The sequence below is a fragment of the Schistocerca serialis genome, chromosome 9 (assembly GCF_023864345.2).
Source record: "Schistocerca serialis cubense isolate TAMUIC-IGC-003099 chromosome 9, iqSchSeri2.2, whole genome shotgun sequence".
Taxonomy (NCBI): domain Eukaryota; kingdom Metazoa; phylum Arthropoda; class Insecta; order Orthoptera; family Acrididae; genus Schistocerca; species Schistocerca serialis.
Window position 1 is genome coordinate 302,389,593 of NC_064646.1, and position 23,691 is coordinate 302,413,283.

Consider the following 23,691-nt stretch of genomic DNA (forward strand, 5'->3'; position numbering starts at 1 on the left):
TATTGAAGAGATTCGGAATTCTGTGGAAAGGAAGCAAGTGTGTCATAATTCAGGAGGAATGGCTGTTCCGGGAAACATGTACTACTGTGTCTACCAATTCGTCGCTTTCCGTTGTATTGTAAATTGTAAATCAGAATGACTGGTTTCTAAATTGCATTTTGTTGCTGTTGTTGTTGTTGTGCTCTTCAGTCTGAAGGTAACCTAGGTGAAGCTCTCGACGACAGCATCATTATGACATAAAATTTTGTACTGTGAGCAAACGGTTGTAGAATTGCATCAATGTGAAAAAACCGTTTCATGTGTGATAAATATTTATTCAAAATCCAACTCGTTTCCTGGCATTAGCGCCTAATCTTCAAGGACATATTTGTATATGAACAAGAGCAAAACGGATAAAGATCCTGCTTCAGTTAAAATGTGGCTGAACTTCGCGTGAAACCATATAGCAAAATTATGTACTCACATTTATTTTCTAACTTCGTTCAAGTGAATACCAGAAGACGACCCAAAATTCACAGTCGAATTGCTATAAAAAGTGTTCATCTGTCAAGAGTTTGATAGTCAACATAAAATATGGGAGAACGCAGGAAACATCTTTCCGACTGAGCACGCCCAGAATATGAAAAAAGTAGTAAACCAGATAGCCTAGGAAGCATATTTGAGCCTTGTGCGCGACAGTTTTCTGTTGCATACGTCAAATATCCATAGCTGTCGCCCTTCTTTTCTTGTCTTTGGCCGTTGCCTAGTAACGGAATCACGCCGTCCCGGTGCACGATTGCGCTCTGATTTAATGCTGTATGCTGGCTGGTTTATGGAGGAAGTCCCACTCACTGACTGAAGGAGCTCAGTGGTGTTGGTGAGTTGATGTTCTTTTATGCTTTTTGTAAGATGCATCCATCCGGTAGCAACCTGTGTTTAAATTCTATGTTCAAAATTCTGTCAAGTGTACCATACAGGTGTCTGTTACACCCTATGGTAGACCTGTTGTTTGGTGGGTTAGCATGTGTCTTTTATTGGTGTGATGTCCCGTTGTTTCATGTCCGTTGGTAGTACCCCAATGCGCGGCTGTCATGTCCAATTCTAGGGGCCCCGCCACCCTGGTACGTGTGCTATTTGCGTGTCGGACGTGTTTAGGTTGCAATGTCCGTTAGGAGTAGCTAGTGTATGGGGTTTACTTAACAGTAGGCACTTCACCACGTCGCTATTCGCGCGTTTGCGCGTAGGACATTGATTTCCCTCTCATTCTCTGTGTTTATATTCTCCTCCTCCTTTTAATGCTTCTACAGAAAAGGAGTTGCGACTTTTGCAAGGTATGTCGATCGCTGGTGCTTATGATTCAAAATTTGCTTTATTTGGTTTTTACCCTTTTTATAGACTCAATAATTAATGTGATACCAAAGCTTCTGTGTATGCCAAGTGTATTAATGAAGTGATGTTGCAGGAAATACTTAGATTCATTATCATGAGTGGATTGTAGATGTATGATATTGTACCCTGTCTGTGCCCAGTTGGTCCTGTACATGTTCACGACCCATTTTCACGTGCCTGAGACACTGCATCATAAAGTGTGCTTGTTCATTGATTTGTATGGCTGGCCAGCTGAGTAAAATGACATGTTTTATTATAATTTGGCGAATGCTTGTTTCACTTTCTCCATTTTGATTAAGTTGGTATTTTTGGTGGTGACTGGCCATGTTCGTGTTTCTGGTGGTTATGGTGTAAGCTTTTAGGTGTTCCCATTTGTAATATCCTAAACTTGCTATAGCTTTACTGTTTTGTTGATTGATTGACTGAAGTTCTCGTAATCTACTAACATGTAATTTTTATATTAAACTTCTATGAAATGTTTCGTTTTCACCATGTTTAAGTGTGTTACGGATTTCGTTATTCATGGAAGTTTTTATAAATTCCAAAGCATTGTATTTTACGGATAAAATTTAGCATTCACATTGAGCTTTGTTGACGTAAGGATTTTGTATTTTGTTTGCGTCGTAGTTAATTTTGGTAACATTAATTGATTTTTGTAATGATTATTGAACCGTAAACTATGCAAATGAGTAATCTGAGAAACTGTGGGTAATATGTACTTCAGAGCGATCTATGGTGAAAGTTTTTCATTTTAATCTTGTCTTTCGCATTATTTCTGTTGCTCTGTACTTCATAGTTCAAGTAAAAACCGCAAATAAAAAAAATTGTCATCACTTTTGTCATTTGACACAATTAGTTCCTAAAAGTTGGGTACCTTCTCAGTTGTTTAAGTTATGCAAATGAAGGTTAACAAATTTGTTTAATTGTATTCACATTTCCTGGATTGTCAGACAAAAGGATATCCTAGAGGATACTAACACGTTTTCTTCTCAGTACCCGATTTTAAGTAATTATTATTAGCCGTACGGACCTGTATTTGAAAATCTTACTCTTTACCTGTACTGCATTTGTGTTTCTTGCCACTTAATGGATCGTGTTGTAATAAAGTATGTTTGTTTAAAATTCTTTACGTATTCTGGTCCCAGTAACTTTCCCATCCCCTAACCCACTCCCTGCCTTTGAAATATTCATCCCTGTATAATTATTGCGATCTACAATGTCTTATCAAAATCATTCGAATAGCCCCATAACGCGAAATTAAACACTACATGTCTCGAAGCGCGGATCCACCAGTGTAAGAGCAAGCAGGGGTGTTGTGTTGTCAGTGGAGAAACCATAACAGCAAATGGCTGTAAGCACTATGGGACTTAACTTCTGAGGTCATCTGTCCACTCGACTTAGAACTACTTAAAGCTAACTAACCTAAGGACATTACACACATCTATGCCTGAGGCAGGATTCGAGCCTGCGACCGTAGAAGCAGCGCGGTTCTGGAATGAAGCGCCTATACCCGCTCGGCCACACGGCCGGCACAGCAGTACGGATAGGTCGGTAGGGTTCGGGAATCCGAACATGGCCGGCCCGAGTGGCCGAGCGGTTCTAAGCGCTACAGTCTGGAACCGCGTGACCGCTGCTGTCGCAGGTTCGAATCCTGCCTCCGGCACGGATGTGTGTGATGTCCTTAGGTTAGTTAGGTTTAAGTAGTTCTAAGTTCTATGGGACTGATGACCCCAGCAGTTAAGTCGCATAGTGCTCAGAGCCAAACTGCTGAGGTCATCGGTCCCAAGGCTTACACACTACTTAATCTAACATAAACGAACTTAAGCTAAGGACAATATACCCACCCATTCCCGATAGAGGACTCAAAACTCTGATGGGGGGAGCTGCGAGAAACTGGAAAGACGCCCTACACTGTGCTGCTACCCCGCTCTGCTCAGATAATGACTTACAAATGGTATATAGTAGAAATGCGTGTGCGTGAATTCCTAAAGGACCAAATTGCTGAGGCCATCGGTCCCTAGACTTACAGAGTACTTAAACTAACTTATACTAAGAACAACACACACACCCATACCCGGCGGAAGGGACCGCGCAATCCGTGCGTGGCTTCTCAAGCCACGCAGTATGTAGTTCCGTACTGTACAAATAGATCTACAAAAACTCCTGAAAGTTGTTTTTTAGTGTTCCACAGAATGAGAATATGCGTGAAATGTGTTTGCACTTTTTCGGCAAATTGCTACCACATCGACACTAGCTTTATTAAAAATATGTTGCACTGTGAAGTCAAGATTAACTTATATCCGAGATTTGCCCTTCCATTGTTACAACGAAGGATAGCGTCATGAAACAAAATTAAACGCCTAGTGAAAATTGTCGTTTTACCTAAATACATCTCAATTGTTCGGTAAACTTAGCTGTTCAGTCGGCCTTCAGCCGTGGCACGGCTCGCATGTGCAGAGCGGTGGGTGCTGCACCGCACGTGTGTTTGTTTACCATGTGCTCGAGGTACTGTTTCCGTTGTGATTTAGAGCTCTCCCTAGATATGGCGTTCTCTTACTGCCAGGCAACGGTGAAACGATCCCTACACACATTCAAAGGCTTATAAAATAAAACGGTTTTTGAGAGACCACATGCATGTCGATCCCCAAGAGCTGATAGGCATTCCCCTTCTCTATCAGTTACAGTACATCTTACCTCAAGATGAAGAACGAAGAGGCATGTGACAACCTGGTTTCATGTTCCACCAACAGCTACTGTTTCGCCATGCTGACGTCAACGTCAGCACAGTAACCGTGGACCATGCGGGTATGGGGGTGTGTACTGTGCGAATATTCAAAATGCCTTTCGAAGTCCTGTCTGCGCTCGTCACTGAAGCGTTTCTGCTGGGTGGCACGGTCCTAAGCTACATCGAAGAGAAGTGTAACACCTTTCAAACCTATGACGTTCTCAGTGGTGTCTGACAAATACGTGTCGAAATCCGCACAAACGTGCGGTCGTACGTGTTCAGCAATGGTTGCCAAGTCATTATTATTTATGACGGACCACCGAGGACATGTGTCGGCTGTGGACAGGAAGGCCACGTCCGATCAAACTGTCTCCAGTGCCACCTTTTCGAGGTGCCACGTGCGGAACTAGTACAGGCAGCGGTGACGACTCCATTACCGCTTACGTACATGGAAGCGGTGTTGACGGTGTGCACAGACGACACGCCCACGAAGCAGCCTCATGCGACCCCGAGCTGAAGCTGCTGACGACGCCATGACGGCGGCGCCGCACAACGAGACACCTTTGCAGGACACAACGCCCGCTAACACCACCATCGTCGTTGTACAGATGGTGTTGGTTCCAGACGCCAGTCACGTGGCCGAAGGCTTTGAGCGCGGCGCTTCGACGCGGGTGGACATGCCGTCGCAGAAACAATGGTCACCGAAGCGTCGTAAGAAACGCTGCCACTCGACGGAGGACGACCAACAGGGCGGCGAGAGGGAGCAAGCTGGCGACGCCATCTCTGACTCGTCGTTGCTAACAGACTCTACCAGTACTGCCCCAAGACAGGCATCCGATGCCGGGGAAAGGACGGCAGCCTCACCCGCCCCAGACGTCCACATGGCCGACGGCCCTCAGAACACAAACCAGACGATGGCGGCCATTGCCCACGACGACCGCTGTCACCACCATCTTCCCCACTTGGTGATTGGGCTGCTGAAATGGAAGCAGAAGACGCACAAAACGCAGTTGACACTCCTCCACCACACGGGACGGTCTCCCACTTGGGGAGAGCCTAACACCCACAGAAGAGCCGCGTTAAACGTGCCTCCCACAAGAGCGGGTAGCCAAGTGGCTCCATTTCCACTGAGGGGCCACTACTTGAATCAAAAAAGTACTCCACATTATGATGTCCCAGTCATACTACGTGGATACGATCGACGTCAACAGCATATAATCTGTAATCAAAGCGCGCATGTTCCATGACAAGCCCTGGATAGTGGACCTGGATATCACCCTCCTTCAAGAAGTTCATCTGGAGCTGCAGTTGAACATTTACAGGCACACAGCATTCCATCTAGTCATGGTGCCACTCGAGCCACCATCTCCTTACGCGATGGCATTGAGGCATCGGACGTCACGTATCTGCCATAGCCAAAAAGGCCTTGCCAATACAGTGGGAGCAGTCCATACTGCCATGTATACCCGTCTCCTGGGACATCTCGTTGCAGTGAAAGGACCACCTTTTATTTCGATGAAATTGCTCCACTACTGAAACACAGACACTACGTTATAGGCGGCGATATTCATAGCGTCCTGGATCCAGAGGACCTAGCACCACACTACTGACCTGCCTGTCACTACGGGCACTCGCGCGGGATCTGGCGCTTCACGTGGCGTCTGCTCCATGGGGACTGCTATGTCTACATACACTCCTGGAAATTGAAATAAGAACACCGTGAATTCATTGTCCCAGGAAGGGGAAACTTTATTGACACATTCCTGGGGTCAGATACATCACATGATCACACAGACAGAACCACAGGCACATAGACACAGGCAACAGAGCATGCACAATGTCGGCACTAGTACAGTGTATATCCACCTTTCGCAGCAATGCAGGCTGCTATTCTCCCATGGAGACGATCGTAGAGATGCTGGATGTAGTCCTGTGGAACGGCTTGCCATGCCATTTCCACCTGGCGCCTCAGTTGGACCAGCGTTCGTGCTGGACGTGCAGACCGCTTGAGACGACGCTTCATCCAGTCCCAAACATGCTCAATGGGGGACAGATCCGGAGATCTTGCTGGCCAGGGTAGTTGACTTACACCTTCTAGAGCACGTTGGGTGGCACGGGATACATGCGGACGTGCATTGTCCTGTTGGAACAGCAAGTTCCCTTGCCGGTCTAGGAATGGTAGAACGATGGGTTCGATGACGGTTTGGATGTACCGTGCACTATTCAGTGTCCCCTCGACGATGACCAGTGGTGTACGGCCAGTGTAGGAGATCGCTCCCCACACCATGATGCCGGGTGTTGGACCTGTGTGCCTCGGTCGTATGCAGTCCTGATTGTGGCGCTCACCTGCACGGCGCCAAACACGCATACGACCATCATTGGCACCAAGGCAGAAGCGACTCTCATCGCTGAAGACGACCGTCTCCATTCGTCCCTCCATTCACGCCTGTCGCGACACCACTGGAGGCGGGCTGCACGATGTTGGGGCGTGAGCGGAAGACGGCCTAACGGCGTGCGGGACCGTAGCCCAGCTTCATGTAGACGGTTGCGAATGGTCCTCGCCGATACCCCAGGAGCAACAGTGTCCCTAATTTGCTGGGAAGTGGCGGTGCGGTCCCCTACGGCACTGCGTAGGATCCTACGGTCTTGGCGTGCACCCGTGCGTCGCTGCGGTCCGGTCCCAGGTCGACGGGCACGTGCACCTTCCGCCGACCACTGGCGACAACATCGATGTACTGTGGAGACCCCACGCCCCACGTGTTGAGCAATTCGGCGGTACGTCCACCCAGCCTCCGGCATGCCCACTATACGCCCTCGCTCAAAGTCCGTCAACTGCACATACGGTTCACGTCCACGCTGTCGCGGCATGCTACCAGTGTTAAAGACTGCGATGGAGCTCCGTATGCCACGGCAAACTGGCTGACACTGACGGCGGCGGTGCACAAATGCTGCGCAGCTAGCGCCATTCGACGGCCAACACCATGGTTCCTGGTGTGTCCGCTGTGCCGTGCGTGTGATCATTGCTTGTACAGCCCTCTCGCAGTGTCCGGAGCAAGTATGGTGGGTCTGACACACCGATGTCAATGTGTTCTTTTTTCTATTTCCAGGAGTGTATATTTCACTGACCACTCCGGTAGCCGCCTCGACCAGATGTACGTCTCCAGAGGACTCCGAACAGCGACAAGGGACGCAGAACTGTGGCCGACAACCTTCACTGACCATTCGGCATACATCTGTTCTGTCAGACTTAGCCTTCAATGCACATACCGAAGCCAAGGTCCATGGACGCTAAACGTTTCCTACCTGGACGAGAACGCATGTCGGCAGGAGATCACTGCTGTGTTGGAGCGCTGCCTTTGGAGTCTGCACGTCCATCCTTCCACCTTATATTAGTGACTCAACCGCGCCAGGCGACGCTAATGGGATATTGGTGCGACAGGGTGTGCTAACGTCAGACGACATCGGAATTTTATTACATAGCGCTGAGGGAACTAACGTCACAACCGCCATCACGAGATCAGTTAATCTTCTTGAAGCTCACCTTCTCCATCCGCGGTGTTGGTTAATGGAGCCCGAGTCCGGACGGTGGCGCTCCGAACAAATCACCGGAACCAGACGGCTTACCAAAAGAATTCTTCCGTGCTTCGGTGGATTCAGATGTTTCAAGACCTCTCCCGCGACGGCTTTACGTCCCCATGGATTTTCTTGAAGGCATCGTGATACCAGTTCCAAAACTGAGTGGTTCCCACCGGTGTCACGACTGTCGTCCTTTTATACTCCTGAAGGCGGATTATAAACTTTTCGCCTGAGTCCTTCGCACGTTTCTTTAGGCCACCATCCGACACATGATTCGTCCTGACCGAACACGTTTAGGCGGCTACAATAACATCCACAGGGCACTTGGCGCCTACCGCCATGCCACGGCACTGACGGCACCGAGGCACCCTCGCCGTCGATTTTTATCACGCCTTGATCGTGTCGACCACTGTTTCCTTCGCATCGTGCTTGAACACATGGGCATTTCATATTCGTCGGCAAGGGTGATCCTACGCTTAATTCACGGCGCGCTCCCGAATTATGGTCAACGGCCACCAGACCAAAAACATCACTCTTGGATGGTCGGTGCGACTGGGATGTCCTGTGTCAGGAGTCTTATTCTCGGCGGCCCTCGAACTCGCACTGCACGGCGTCTTCCAACGACTGGAAGGCATCTGCATACGAGATGTGACCTTCCAATGGGGGTGTCTTCGTTGACAATGTTGTGCTCTTATCGCGGTCTGGCGACAAAATCCAAGCCTTGACACCGGTCATCCTATGGAATACAACAACACAGAGATTCTGGCTTGCACGTGGAGCTATTGAGATAGTGTTATTAAGGAAGCTGTTGAAATAAAGCTGTCAAGCAACCTTATTGACAGAGATGGTAGATTTTGTTTAAATGCTTCTTGGAATCCGGCTCTGTCTCTCATCAAAAAACAGAGGGACAGAATTAGTGCTACCTCACGTGTTGATTAATAGTCACTATTGATATTTCTGATGTTGGTTATCTTTGTTTGTGTTGACACTTGTTCGGTGTGTGGTAACTTCCTTGTTTCTCCTCTGTGAACCCAGGTATTAAATTTTCCTGCACATTTCTTCCTCCTGGCATTTCTGCCTTGAGAATGGCAGGGTGTGCTCCTGTCGAAATATCGGCGGTGGTCGACGACGTCACCCGGCAGCAAACACATAAGTTATTTGAACAGCTCGCCTATAAATTGCTTCTATATCCTCCTTTAATGCAACGTGGTGCGGATCCCAGACACTAAATGGTACTGAAGAATACGTCGCACCAGTATCCTATGTGGGGTATCTTTTACAGATGAACCACACTTTCCAGTAATTCTCCCTGTAAACCGAAGTCAACCTTTCACCTATCCTATGACAATATTCTCTTGCTCGTTCCATTTCATACTGCTTTGCAGCGTTACGTCCATATACTGAAAGGCCGTGGCTGTGTCGAGCAGGTCTCAACTAATGCTGTATCCATAGATTCCGGGTTTTTTCTTCTGCTCTTCCCCATGAAGTTTTGTCTAAGTCATCTTGTATTCTCCTGTAGTAACTCAACTTCGATAGCTTTCGTACACTACAGCATCATCAGCAAATATCCGCATATTGCTGGCCACCCTGTCCGCGAGAAAATTTATGTATATAAAAAATAATAACAGCATTATCAAACTTCTCAGTGGCATTCCTAACTACACCATTGTCCCTGATGAACTTTCGCAGTCGAGGACAACATGCCAGTTTCTGTTAATTAAGAAGTTTCCGGGTCACTCACATCTCTTGGAACCGATTCATTATGCTCGCACCTTCGTCAGAAATCTTGGAATATGGAATCTTTCGCAGTATATCATCTGAGGGAAGGACAAGCTGAGTGTGCACGAGCAATTCTTTCTAAAACTATGCTGAACCGTGAACATACACTTTTCGATCTGTAGGAAATTTATGGTATTCGGATTCAGAATATGTTCAAGAATTCCGCAGCAAACCGATTGTAACGATATTGGTCTGTAGTTTTGTGGGTCCGCTCTTTCACTCTTCCTATATACAAGAGTCACCTGCGCTACTTACTAGTCGCTTGGGTTTTGCTCTGTGTGAGCGATTCGTAAGCTAAGTAAGGAGCCAATGTCATAAAGTGATTTGTAAGACCAAATTCGGATAGCATCCGGACCTGGCGACTTATTTGCTCTCAACTCTGTCAGTTGGTTCAAATGGTTCAAATGGCTCCAAGCACTATGGGACTTAACATCTGAGGTCGTCAGTACCCTAGACTTAGAATTGTTTAAATCTAACTAACCTAAGGACAGCACACACATTCATGCCCGAGACAGGATTCGAACCTGCGACCGCAGAAGCCGCGTGGTTCCAGACTGAAGCGCCTAGAACCGCTCGGCCACAGCGGCCGGTTACTGTGAGGGATCTTATTACTACGTCGTTCATACGAGACTGTGCGACGCGACGGTCAAACGACGGTAATTTGTACGATTCCCCGGTTTGAACGATTTCTTAAACGGGAAATTTAAAACTTAGGTTTTCGTTTTGCTGTCTTCTATTGCCACATCAGACAGGTCAACGAGTGACTGGATGGACTTGCAAATCAGTTAACCGATCTACCAGCGTAATCTCTTGACGAGGTTACGGATGACTATCAAGATGAACAATTGTAGGAAGCTGTGCACGTGCGTGTTTCTGCTACACTACAACTCTTCAGCCCTTTCTAGACAAGAGAGAGTTGCACATGCTGCGTCTTTGGGCAACCAAATTTTACCCCACTCACAATATTTTCCTGACATCGCACACAGAGATTTCTTCGTATTTCCTGTGGTAATGAAGACATTGGCGTGGAAGAACATTTGCAGAGTGATGACGACGTGATTTGGGAGGTACAACGCATCCTAAAGATCCAAAGTGTGGATATCGGCACAATGAAGTTCTGCGCCACCGTTGGTAAAAATGTGTCGCTTTGAAATGTGGGTGTGCAGAGGAGGACTAACATTAGCACCAAGGTTCAGAGGTGCACTTTTAACTCGTTTAATTCCTTCTATATTCAGTTGGCATCATACTCGACCTTCCTCAGTCTGATAAAAATGTCGAGAAAACACATCAGCCACGGTAAAAAGTCACAACAACATCATTCAGAGGCTGTGTGGCACAACCACGAGGGCTTCAGTGGAGACTTTGCGTACATCGGTTCTTGCACTGGTTTTTTCACCTGGAGAGTACTGTGCTCCAGCGTGCTGCAATAGTTGTCATTCCATGCTCGTCGATGCGCAGCTGAACACGATGCGCATGACTACTTGTACAATCAGACCAACTTCTGTCCACTGGCTTCTGCCGCTAAGCAATATCTACCCACAACAGATTTGCAGAACTGAGACCCTGCTTAGAGATTACCACAACGTACAAGAGAGTAAGGAACAACCCTTTTCCACGACATACCTGTCTTACGGAGAGATAAACTTCGTTCAAGACACCCGCCAGTATTGTGCGTTGAACAGCTAGCTACAAATAACACAAAATTAAGAAATTTCTGGAACCAGAACTGCCAACGAACTGGAAATCACCAAGAATGTGAATGATTCGGGAAATAAACTGTGATACTCTGGGTACAAATAAAAAAGAACCCTCACTGGATGTACACTACTGGCCATTAAAATTGCGACACTAAGAAGAAATGCAGACGGTAAACGGGTATTCATTGGAAAAATATATTATACTAAAACTGACGTGCGATTACATTTTCACGCATTTTCGGTGCATAGATCGTGAGAAATCAGTACCCAGAACAACCACCTCTAGGCGTAATAACGGCCTTGATACGCCTGGGCATTGAGTCAAACAGAGCTTGGATGGCGTGTACAGGTACAGCTGCCCATGCAGCTTCAACACGATACTACAGTTCATCAAGAGTAGTAACTGGCGTATTGTCACGAGCCAGTTGCACGAGCGCCACTGGCCCGACGTTTTCAATTGGTGAGAGATCTGGAGAATGTGCTGGCCAGGGCAGCAGTCGAACATTTTCTGTATCCAGAAAGGCCCGTACAGGACCTGCAACATGCAGTCGTGCATTACCCTGCTGGAATGTAGGGTTTCGCAGGGATCGATTGAAAGGCAGAGACACGGGTTGTAACACATCTGAAATGTAACGTCCACTGTTCAAAGTGCCGTCAGTGCGAACAAGAGGTGACCGAGACGTGTAACCAATGGCACCCCATACCATCACGCCGGGTGGTACGTCAGTATGGCAATGACGAATACACGCTGCCAATGTGCGTTCACGGCGGTGTCGCCAAACACGGATACGACCATCATGATGCTGTAAACGGAACCTGGATTCATCCGAAAAAATGATGTTTTGCCATTCGTGCACCCAGGTTCGTCGTTGGGTACACCATCGCAGGCGCTCCTGTCTGTGATGCAGCGTCAAGGGTAACCGCAGCCATGGTCTCCGACCTGAGAGTCCATGCGTCTCCAAACGTCGTCGAACTGTTCGTGCAGATGGTTGTTGTCTTGCAAACGTCCCCATCTGTTGACTCAGGGATCGAGACGTGGCTGCACGATCCGTTACAGTCATGCGGATGAGATGCCTGTCGTCTCGACTGCTAAAGGTACGAGGCCATTGGGACCCAGCACGGCTTTCCGTATTACCCTCCTGAACCCACCGATTCCATATTCTGCTAACAGTCATTAGATCTCGACCAACACGAGCAGCAATGTCACGATACGATAAACCGCAATCGCGATAGGCTACAATCTGAACTTCATCAAAGTCGGAAACGTGATGGTACGCATTTCTCCTCAAACGAGGCATCACAACAACGTTTTACCAGGCAACACCAGTCAACTGCTGTTTGTGTATGAAAAATCGGTTGGAATCTTTCCTCATGTCAGGACATTGTAGGCGTCGCCACCGGTGCCAACCTTGTGTTAATGCTCCGAAAAGCTAATCATATGCATATCACAGCACCTTCTTCCTGTCTGTTAAATTTCGCGTCTGTAGTGGTGTAGCAATTTTAATGGCCAGGAGTGTAGTTGGTGCTCTGACTCACTCTATAAATGCCGTGTTGTGGAGTCTCCGGGTTGTGAGTGTGATGCACTAAAACAAGCTATCGGACATGTAAGACAGAAATGCGTCCTCGATGCGACAAGGGTACGTGGAATGACTCTATGAAGGCCAATACCATAGCGGTGGAATGTGTTAGAAACCTGGATATTAGCGTTTAGTCGATTTATTTTTGTTTTATGCAATGACATTCATTACACATTATAAATGTACTGCATGTGTGTACCATACGAATGATGATAATCAGAGTTGTAGCTCGGTGGTAATTCAGACATTACGGCTACCAGCTCATGTTGCTAAGATGGACACATTACCGCTCGCAATTCCGTCCCCCGCGTAGTGTGCGGGGTCTCCCACCTCTCTTGCGGCATCCGCGCCTCGGCGGGTCATACGGCGCCCCGGAGTGCTGTAATTGCACGTGTAGAACACGTGGAACACTGCGGCGTCCATCGATTCGCCGGCGGTGAGCCCCGCCGCTCTGCCAATAGCGGGCTTCATTATGCGGTAAGCCCCCGCTGCCGCCTTAATCCCGCGAGCCTCATATCTGCCACCCAGGGCGGCCCGGCCGCTGACACACGAGCCAGCAAGACGACGCCCCCCTGCCACCCCCCCCCCCCCCTCCACGCCTCACTCCCCTCCCCGCCACCCACAGTTTATTACCCAGTCTGCTCTAGGCACACCGAATCCACCTGCTCACCATCACGCGCAGCGCCGAGATTACACGGACCCTCTTCCTCGGTTCATGTTGATCTTTCTGAGATTCGCAGTCTTCTCTGGCTTTTCCTCTGCTTCGCTGAAGACTGCACCTCCCACAAAACTTATCAGTGTCTTTCGGTGCCGCAACGGTTCCGAAGACGTTGTGTAAGTACAGTCTGTCGGTAAACTAGGAAGAAGCAGACGAGTCCAGAACTCCTCTACCCAATTACATCACAAAAAATTGTTTCACAATGTTAAATAGGCTTTTACATAGCGCGCGTTGTAACCGAGAACAACAGAGTGCTGTCACACGCCTGAAACTATTCATTCTCCAGTAGAATGTGTACGTAGGCTGATTAGGTTTTTATGATGGTAACGCCACGTAGCGCTCTGTATGAAAATCACTGACTGTGGTGTATGTAATCTGTGGTTGGTTTGCATTGTTGGAATATTTGCTATTGTAGTGTTGGGCGGTTGGGTGTGAACAGTGCGTAGCGTTGCACAGTTGGAGGTGAGCCGCCAGCAGTGATGGATGTGGGTGGAAAGATGGCAGAATTTAGAGAGCGCACGATCTGGACGTGTGTCCATCAGAAAGAGTAAATTTGTAATACTGTATATCATGAACTGATATATATATGATAACTTTTGAACATTATTAAGGTAAATACATTGTTTGTTCTCCATCAAAATCTTTTATTTGCTAAGTATGCCATCAGTAGTTAGTGCCTTCAGTAGTTAGAATCTTTTATTTAGCTGGCAGTATTGGGGCTCGCTGTACTGCAGTAGTTCGAGTAACGAAGATTTTTGTGAGGTAAGTGTTTCATGAAAGGCATAAGTTATTGTTAGTCAGGGCCATTCTTTTGTAGGGTTTATTGAAAGTCAGATTGCGTTGCGCTAAAAATATTGTGTGTCAGTTTAGTGATGATCATGTAATGTTGTTGCTTTAATTTGCTATGAAAGCGGTACTGATAGTCAATAAAAGCGGGTTAAATCTGTGAGCTGTCTGGGGAAGTTAACCTTGCATTACTGAGCAACTGTTTCACCAGGTATCCAGTCTAGCTTACCAAATTTCCAACCAGACTAACATTAATTATAATATTTTAATCGTCATACGACAACCGGTGATATATATATATATATATATATATATATATATATATATATATATATATATATAAAGAGAATTTAAATAAAAGGAAATAAATCAGTTTATATTTGGAAATTTATTTTAACATTGATCATTGAAATTTCAGCATATTAAACTTGAGTCATAACCAAGCTGGTGCCTTATTTAGGACTGTGAAAAAGTGAGTTTGTAATCTTACAGAACACATAAAATATGGAGCCAAGATTGGGAGACTGCATACAACACTGCATTCATAAAATAACACACAAAGAACGTTGAAACATAAGCAAAAGGAAATTAACCACAACCAACCGATTCAATTTTCACCCAAAGATGTTACGTTCATAGCGCAATCCTGTCCGTCATGTAATTACCACACACTGGTATACTAAATTCATACTAACTCCCTGTGAAATCTTCCCGAAAAGAATAGCTGAGGGCTACTTTGATGCTTTCACCACATGCTTCACGTGGTCACCTTGGTTTACACAAAGAGTGTAACTCCACAATAATTTTGATAGTTAAAATAAATTATATCGAAACGCAATTTACCAAAGAAAACCTCGAACTGGTTACTATCGTCTTACTATTAACCTGATGGGTCAAACAGTTCTATAAGCACGTGGTACTGGTCTCACAAAGTACACCCCACGTGGGTTGAACATAAAGAAAAGTTGCTGTATTGAAAAATATTGTCAAGACAAGACGTTATAATCACATGAGCATTCGCATTTAAGATTGGGGAACTTAGTTAGAGTTACTGATCAACACGTGGTTCCACTTTACTCACAAAGTAGTGACAAAGCAACTACCGGAATATATTCTGAACTTCACACTCGAATTACACTGCCTTGCAATTTAAGATAACATTAGATATTTTAGAGCTAAACCTGAAATAAAGCTGATTAAATTTTCAGTTAGGCTGAACTTAAGAAATCCATTGTCTTACGGACTTAGCAAACACGTGCTTAGCCGGAGATCTTACCACTTCAGACGCTCGCCGCGGACAGACTGACCTGCGCTCTTATCGACCGTGCTTCCCAAATACAACGGAAGTGACCAGAGAGGCAGCTTCCTATACCAACATGACAAGGGACGGACAGGACCATACTAAGCAAAGAAACCTCTCTGCTTTTAGAAAGCGTAGCTACCTGTTCAGACGTTGGTCCTACTGTTCTCTAGCAGACAGGCTTGTCTGCTACCATCCAGCATGCAACTACAAATACATTTGCTCATTCATCCTCTCACACAGAAGGCAAGGGGGATGACAGTATCTTATCATATACAGTAGGTTCCGTATGAGACTGTGTGACATGAATTACATATAAACTGTGCTTTAAAGTGTAGTAGTGTGACAGATAGTTCTTGTGTATGTGTAAAAGTAACATGTTCCACTGCTCAGTCTCCTCCCAGATAGTCAGAAACAGCACAGTAAATTTAGAAGAGGAATTTATGCCGTAAATGACAACATATTTAAGAAGTTAACATGAAAGGAATCAAACAGAGACCTTTCAATCAGAATAAGTAAAGAGAGAAATGTCTGAGTACGTTCAGTTCTGCTCAGCTGTTTGAAAATCAAATAACGTAAGGGGTTTATCAGCGCAGTCATTCATACATTTTTCTTATGGGAGGTTTCAAATGTTAGTAATATACGGAATACAGATATTAATATTTTATTTTACTAATGCAAGAAACACACATTGACACAATTTGTGCCTAAAAGGCTCCGCTCTTCTCTAAGTGCTATGTACACTCTGGTCAACGTAGGATAATGGTCCGCAAGATAATCTGTGGAATAATAAGAAGGTATAATTAACTCAAAATGGTTTATTGGCAAGGGATATCTATCTATCTACCTATCGCTTGAGCCTTGTCCCGCAGTGATGCAGGGTCAGCCATCGTTAATCGCATTTGGAATGTTAATGTTGAAGGAGTGGCCGGATTCCCTTCCTGCCGCCACCCAGTACCCCCCGGGACGAAATTAGTGTACCCCAACCGTCTGCGACGAGTGTAATCCATGGAATAGTGCGAAAGTGTTCAGATGTCTGCGAGACGTGTAACTGAGGCGGAACATGGGGATCAGCCTGGTATTCACTTAGTGGAGTGTGGGAAACCGCCTAAAAACCACATCCAGGCTGGCCAGCACATCGGACCTCGTCGTTAATCCGCCGGGCGGATTCGATCTGGGGCCGGCGCGCCTACCCGACTCCAGGAAGCAGCGCATTAGCGCTCTCGGCTACCCTGGCGGGTTTTATTGGAAAGGAATATATAGGACCTACACAGGTGGAGGCAGAAAATTTTAGTCTCTTAGGATCGGTCCTTTGTAGGTCGAGGCCACAGACAGAGAGAATGAATACCCAAACAGGCCGAGTAAAGGTCAAACTTGACCGATCTATTGACCTAAGAAGATCTTTGGGTGCCTGGGTAGCACCGCTCCATCAGCGCTGACACCACATCATCAGCACTGGCGTTACGGCACATGGAAACTCGTCTCACGATACTGACCTGCCTGGATGGGCCTAAAATATCGAGACTGTCACAATAATTATAATAATTATATATGATGCATCCAGATTTGAAACTGATTCTTACTACTGTATGGCAGGCAAGGCGATCTTCTGGGAAAGATCACTCCCCCGCAGGCAGCTTACGAACCGCAGCGGGACCCTTGGAGCCATCCTGGTCAGGCCACAGTCAGCAGTCAGGGGCTGGCGTGACAGCATTGCATTTGATGTGCAACCTGCCCCCTAGCATAGAAATCCATTCAGCGTTAGTTGGACGTGGGACAGCCCTCCTCTTCCCTTTCACCTCTGCATCGGAACGAGCGCGTGCCAGTGCGGGACACCGAATTAGCTCGCCTTTTGTCAACAGAACGTGATACTCTTGGCACCCCACTGAGTCAGTGAGGTTCTGCGCAAGCGTCGACTGTGGTGTCACGTGACTCGCTTGTCCTTGGATTTGCGGCCTGGCGGGTCGTTGGCCGATAGGGGGTTGCTGCCGAGGTGTGGTGGAATCCCGCTGTGTGCACTGGCTTGAGACGTGCCGCCTCGACCGGGGCTGCGTGACATAGGCGCGTCAGCTGGCAGCGGCCGGCTCTGTCGCTCCGGGCGGTCCCCCAAACCTGGACTGATACAGATTCTCATTATGGCTCCCACTTCTTTCGGCCGTCGCTGGGTGTCGCGGGCCGTGATTTCCAGTCTGCCATGTTGGTTCAAGAGACTGCACAATCCTCAGGTGTGACCAACTGCCATATTCTCTAACAAATGTCATTACATTGATATAATCAATTTACAGAAAAGAAAATAATGATGAGCATAAATGTTTTTAACTTAAATAATTAATTAATTCATTTTTATTTCTAAGGACGCAAATCCAAAAATAAATGCAGTAACTGCAGGGCCCTGTTAATGTTGTATGGACACACATTATGTGGTATGAGGTGTCTTTGTTTGTGTGTGCACGTGTATTTCTTACTTTATGGTTAGTTCTACTCCTGTTATGCACCCTAATTTTACACTGGCGCTACCCCTATACCTCCACCAAACGTGCGGACTTCTCCCAATACTAAATACTAACTTTTTGTACTACACTATGCGTTTGTTAATGCTACCAAAGCGAAATTTCGTGCATTTTACTTCTTGAATACTCCTCTTTCATTTTTCGATGTCCGGTGGTGTTGTTTGCTGACGCTGAAGTGGTCAGGAAGCGTGTCTGCGCACTTAGGTGCTGGTTATTTACCTGAAATCTTCGTAGTGGCATTTTATGATTGTGTGCACATAATTTTACGTAGTACAAGGATGCCTCCTGTCTCCTCTGTCAGGATCGCTGCCACTGAAGTGAAACACTAGCATACTGCATTATATATATACATACATTTTTTTCTAACATAAGTCTCATCCTTGGTCCATCATTTCGTTTCTGCTTCATATTTCCGGGTTTGCGGTTCACCACTCTATCGTGACTTTCACTTGTCCGTGATAATTCCCCATACAAGTATTTCGCCGGCGCTGACAAAATTCCACCATTAGACACGCTACTCCGCACGGCAGGCGATGGTTCATAACACACCGAGTCTTAAGCCGTCAGCACACGGACCGTGCATCCGGACGTTGAGCGTTGAGCGTGCCGAGTTTCTGACGTCATAGCGTGGAACAGCACGTTAAGCCGTCAGCACACGGACCGTGCATCCGAAAGTAGAGCGTTGAGCGTACCGAGTTTCTGACGTCATAGCGTGGAACAGCACTTTAGGGAGTCTTTCCGAACGTGCAGAGCAGTATCTAGCATGTCAGATACTGAGCGTGCGTCTGAGCGTTGGCAAATGACATGGCAAAACGCCACCTACGTCACACGCATGCCGTCTCCCTTCAGTACGGAGTTGTGTGGCGCCATATTGGCATTCATTTCAAGCCTATATGCACATATGCCGTTTCTGAGCACCAGAAAATTGAGGAACAGTGGAAAACCCGCTGTTAACTGTGTGATTCGTTCCAATAAAATAATGAGAAACAACATATTCGTGGCAAAACAATTATTGTAACTTGCATGTTATGAAAGTAGGCTATTTTAAGACAGCGACACACTAAAGATCCACCCAAAACGCATTGTTCTTGTTACAATTTATTATAATTAAATTTCAATTAGTAACATATCTACGATCAAGGTTTTCAGTCATATCTGCTTCACGTCTATCAAGAACTTCATCCGGCAGCGGGATCTCCAGGGCAGGAGCTAGTTGTTGTTTTTGTAGGCGGTCGGCCTCGATTCGTTCGGTCTCTGCAGGCTGTCAAAGATAGTGTGAAAGTTGCTGTGCAGGCGTCTGGAGGGCCTCGGGTCTCAGTGCCGCTGCTTAGGTGTGTGGAAGTGATATCACAGTCGGAAGGGGAGAAGCTTTATCGGCTCCCAGCTGCGTAAGTCTGCTTCGGAAGCATTCACTACGCACATGTCCTTCTTTAGCACATACATAACATGTCTTTGGCAGTCCGTCAGATATGACTATGGCCCAGCAACCGCCAATGAAGAGGTAGAAAAGGACATATTTCTTTAGCTCAGTGTGGGCTTCCCGAACTCCGTTAAAACTTGGGTATATAGTGAAGTGTGACCATTTCTCTGCTACATACCCGAGTACTGTTCCATAAAGTGCAGTGCCGCCATCTCATGTTCTGCCGGCATTTCTAACGGAAGTTCGGAGATACGAACACTGCATAATCCCAAGCCATTATGTTCAACAATTATTGGGCCGATGTAGCCGTCCGAATGTCGGAATCTGAGGCCACCTATCATCTGCCCTGAGATCTTGTCGCAAGCTGCGTCATTTGTCACGTAGACGTAAACCACGCTACTAACGGTGCATAGATGTATTCCGATCATGTCTTCACGAGGGACCTTCTGTTGTGGATAGGCAAGAGCGCCAACCCACTATGAGAGGAAGCTGAAAGGCATGCGTTTTAGCTCACGCAGGCTGGCGTGAGGTCTGGAAAAGGTCAAGGAAATTAGACTAGCAAAAAACGTACGTAGCTGGTGGAATACTTAACTTTAATCCATAATTGGTGAACATCGCTCTTGACGGTACATGTTTTACAGCATCAATAGTAACTGGTAATGGTGCCTTGCTAGGTCGTAGCAAATGACGTATCTGAAGGCTATGCTAACTATCGTCTCGGCAAATGAGAGCGTATTTTGTCAGTAAACCATCGCTAGTAAAGTCGGCTGTTCAAGTGGAGCGAGTGCTAGGAAGTCTCTCTAGACCTGCCGTGTGGCGGCGCTCGGTCTGCAATCACTGATAGTGGCGACACGCGGGTCCGACGTGTACTAACGGATCGCGGCCGATTTAAAGGCTACCACCTAGCAAGTGTGGTATCTGGCGGTGACACCACAACTTCAGTTCGTCGAGTAGGAATTGTTCGATGGTGAGTGCAATTGGTCGCTCATATTCGTTCGAAACGGCGAACTTCATTGTGGTTTTGTGGTAAGAATTGGACATTGAGTTATCGATCGTAACAAGCGCGAATACACCTATGAAGTAAACGACTGCGAGGTACACGCAACGACGAGGACGCAAAGGGCTGCATGCACGCCTCTCGGCGCCGACGGTGAACTGGCAGCCTAGTCGTTACAGTCTGGAGCGGACATGTCTATCTCCGCCTGCGGAGTGTGTGAACACTTGTTTGTTTACAAAGCGACTTGGCCTGCGTGCAGGCTTTGCACACTGATATCTTGGCAAATAAGTTCAGGAAATGAACATTGCGTTTCGTCTTTCACCCGGAATATGCACGACCGAAAGCCTTAGATGTGGAACATTTCCTCCGTCAGGAGACGAAGAACTCTCCATCGGAACTTCTGGGTAACTGTCTCTCGACTCTCAGTATCACCGTTTACGTTAAAATGATCAATGACGCTGCGTGCGAGCGCGTTTCAAACGCGCTGACGATAACGTCAACTTGGTCAACGTCTAACATGCGGGGTTACGCTTTAAAACTATTTCGCGTGTTTGAAGGCACTGGTCATGATGATAAGGCAGAACGTTGGGCCCACTTCCGCACATACCTTGTTCTTAAAGGGATGCGTCAGACCCCAATTGATCTGTACAGACATGTACCATTTTATGTGACGATCAGCGGATGTTCGGCCGAAATCACGTTCGACAGCCCGATCAGATCTTAATTTCTGCTGCGACGGGTACTGCAGCTACCAGCTGAAGGAGTGGTACTTCGTCATTCCTGCCATACTTCCGGTCACATATGAGATCGTGCTCAAGTCGACGCCGACCGCCTGGAAGCTCTCACAATCACGTGAACAGTTGATGGATACTGTTCCATACTTCCCGAACCGACTGCGGACAAGGTAATCATGATGTTCAAATGGTTCAAATGACTCTAAGCACTATGGGACTTAACATCTGAGGTCATCAGTCCCCTATAACTTAGAACTACTTAAACCTAACTAACCTAAGGACATGACACACATCCATCCCCGAGGCAGGATTCGAACCTCCAACCGTAGAAGCAGCGCGGTTCGCGTCTGAATCGCCTAGAACCGCTCGGCCACAGCGGCCGGCGACTCATGATGTATGGCCATGTCCTCGGTTCCGGTGGATGTTCCGGCTGCGTCAGTGTCCGACACTGATGTCGAACGTGTCTCCTTGGTCCTATCTCTGTTTGTCCCGACGGCAGACACAATGAACAGCATGCTCTGCGAGAAAGGATGCAGAAAGAATACCGCAACGACATTCATGACTTTCCCTTCTCAGAGGAGGAAATTGTCGCAAAGTCAGAACTTTCAGACGAAGGCCCCTGCCCTTGACGACGGGGAAGATTATGCAACATTTAATTGTCCGACCCCCTCCGTCTAATAGGCGCTGCTCGTGCATGGTTGTTTACGTCTTTTGGGCGGATTTAGTGACATCTCTGAACAGTCAAAGCGACGGTGCCTTTGATACAGTATCCACAATCAATGTATATCCTCAGGAGTTCTGGGAACCGAGGTGATGCAAAACTTTTTTTGATGTGTATATTCAAAAACCAATTTTGTGACAGAATGGCTGCCCACTGGGCCTTGCATGGAATGAACAGGTAACAGTTCGGATTTGGCGGAAGTTGCGCAACTTCCGACTTGCTGAACCTTGTGGTTGAAAGATGCTTCACGTCACCATGCAAGTATATAGTTGGGATGAATGTGGATATCAAGTGATGCCTTTGACTGCTTGTGGTAGCCCTCGCTCTTCTCTCGCTTGCAGGAAATACGGTGTCTTGGGTCGCTATATGGGTGCCTGAGGAGCTGCTGTAGTAAACAAGGGGCTCAGCTATCATCTCGAAGTACAAATATCATCAAAGGTATTACGAAGGGATGTTCTCAGGGGTCAGTGTTCGGCCCGCTATTGTGGGACATGCATATGGGGCTCCTGTTGGATCAGCTGCAACGCAATGACTCTGTGGTGGAGGTGACAGCCTAGACTGATGACCTTCTTCTTATGGTAGGTTGCAAAACACACCTGGAGATGGAAAACAAGAACAACCATGCAATGGCAATGGTCTCTGACTGATGCACGGTTAACACTTGCACCAGATTAGTTACTTTACTTCTTACTTAAAGGTAAACCTGAACGAGACCCGAATATAGAGTCAACAGTGCACCAATTCGGAGACAAAGAGTAATGAAATATCTTGGGATTCTCCTTGATGAGCGCTGGATCTTTGCGATCCACATCAACAGAATATCAGCAAAGGCCTTAAAAAGCATTGTTTAACTTATTGGTAAATCATTGTTTAACTTGTGGGTATAGGTGAGAACGGATTTCATCTGAATCGTGATCTGATTAAACTATACCACAGGCGTCGATTGTGGGTTACGATTCCTGTGTCTGGGCCCATAGGCTCACTCAGGTGAGGCCATCCATGGACGTCAGAAGAACGCAGAGACGTATCCTAATAACGGCGACTGATGTATGCAGTACCCCTCAAACTAATGCACTGCTTGTGATAAAGGGAGTTTGGCCACTCACTCTAACTATTAGGCAGCAAGATGCCATATATTGGCTGCAGAAAGAAAATCTTCAGAAAGTAGAGGAAATAGTGCGGAGACCAGCATTCAGCACACAGCAAATTAAAGGTGCTATAATGGTCACATGGCAGGTACAATGGGATACGGAAGATGCTGGAAGAAGAACCCATGCCTGGATACCAGATCTGACAAACACATTAAAAACCAAGTACATGAAGCCCAATAGAGCTTTATATACTTTTCAACAGGCCATGGACACTATCCTGCGTATTTAAGCAGGATGGGTAAAAGGGCGTCGCTGGAATGCGACTATGGGATAGCCGAGGGCACTCCCAGTCATGTTGTGTTTGAGTGCCCTACATACACAGATGTGGCTGAAGACAAGAGGCAGGCTCTCACATTTAAGAATATTAGAGATCTATTGTAAGATCCAATTCAGTTTCAAGAACTAAACACACTCAGCAATACATCACGTTTTGGCAATGGGTGGGACCAGATGCCCTTATGATCAGTGCCGCAGGTCTGAAGACTAGGAGTGATTCCAGAATGAGATTTTCATTCTGCAGCGGAGTGTGCGCTGATATGAAACTTCCTGGCAGATTAAAACTGTGTGCCCGACCGAGACTCGAACTCGGGACCTTTGCCAGGAAGTTTCATATCAGCGCACACTCCGCTGCA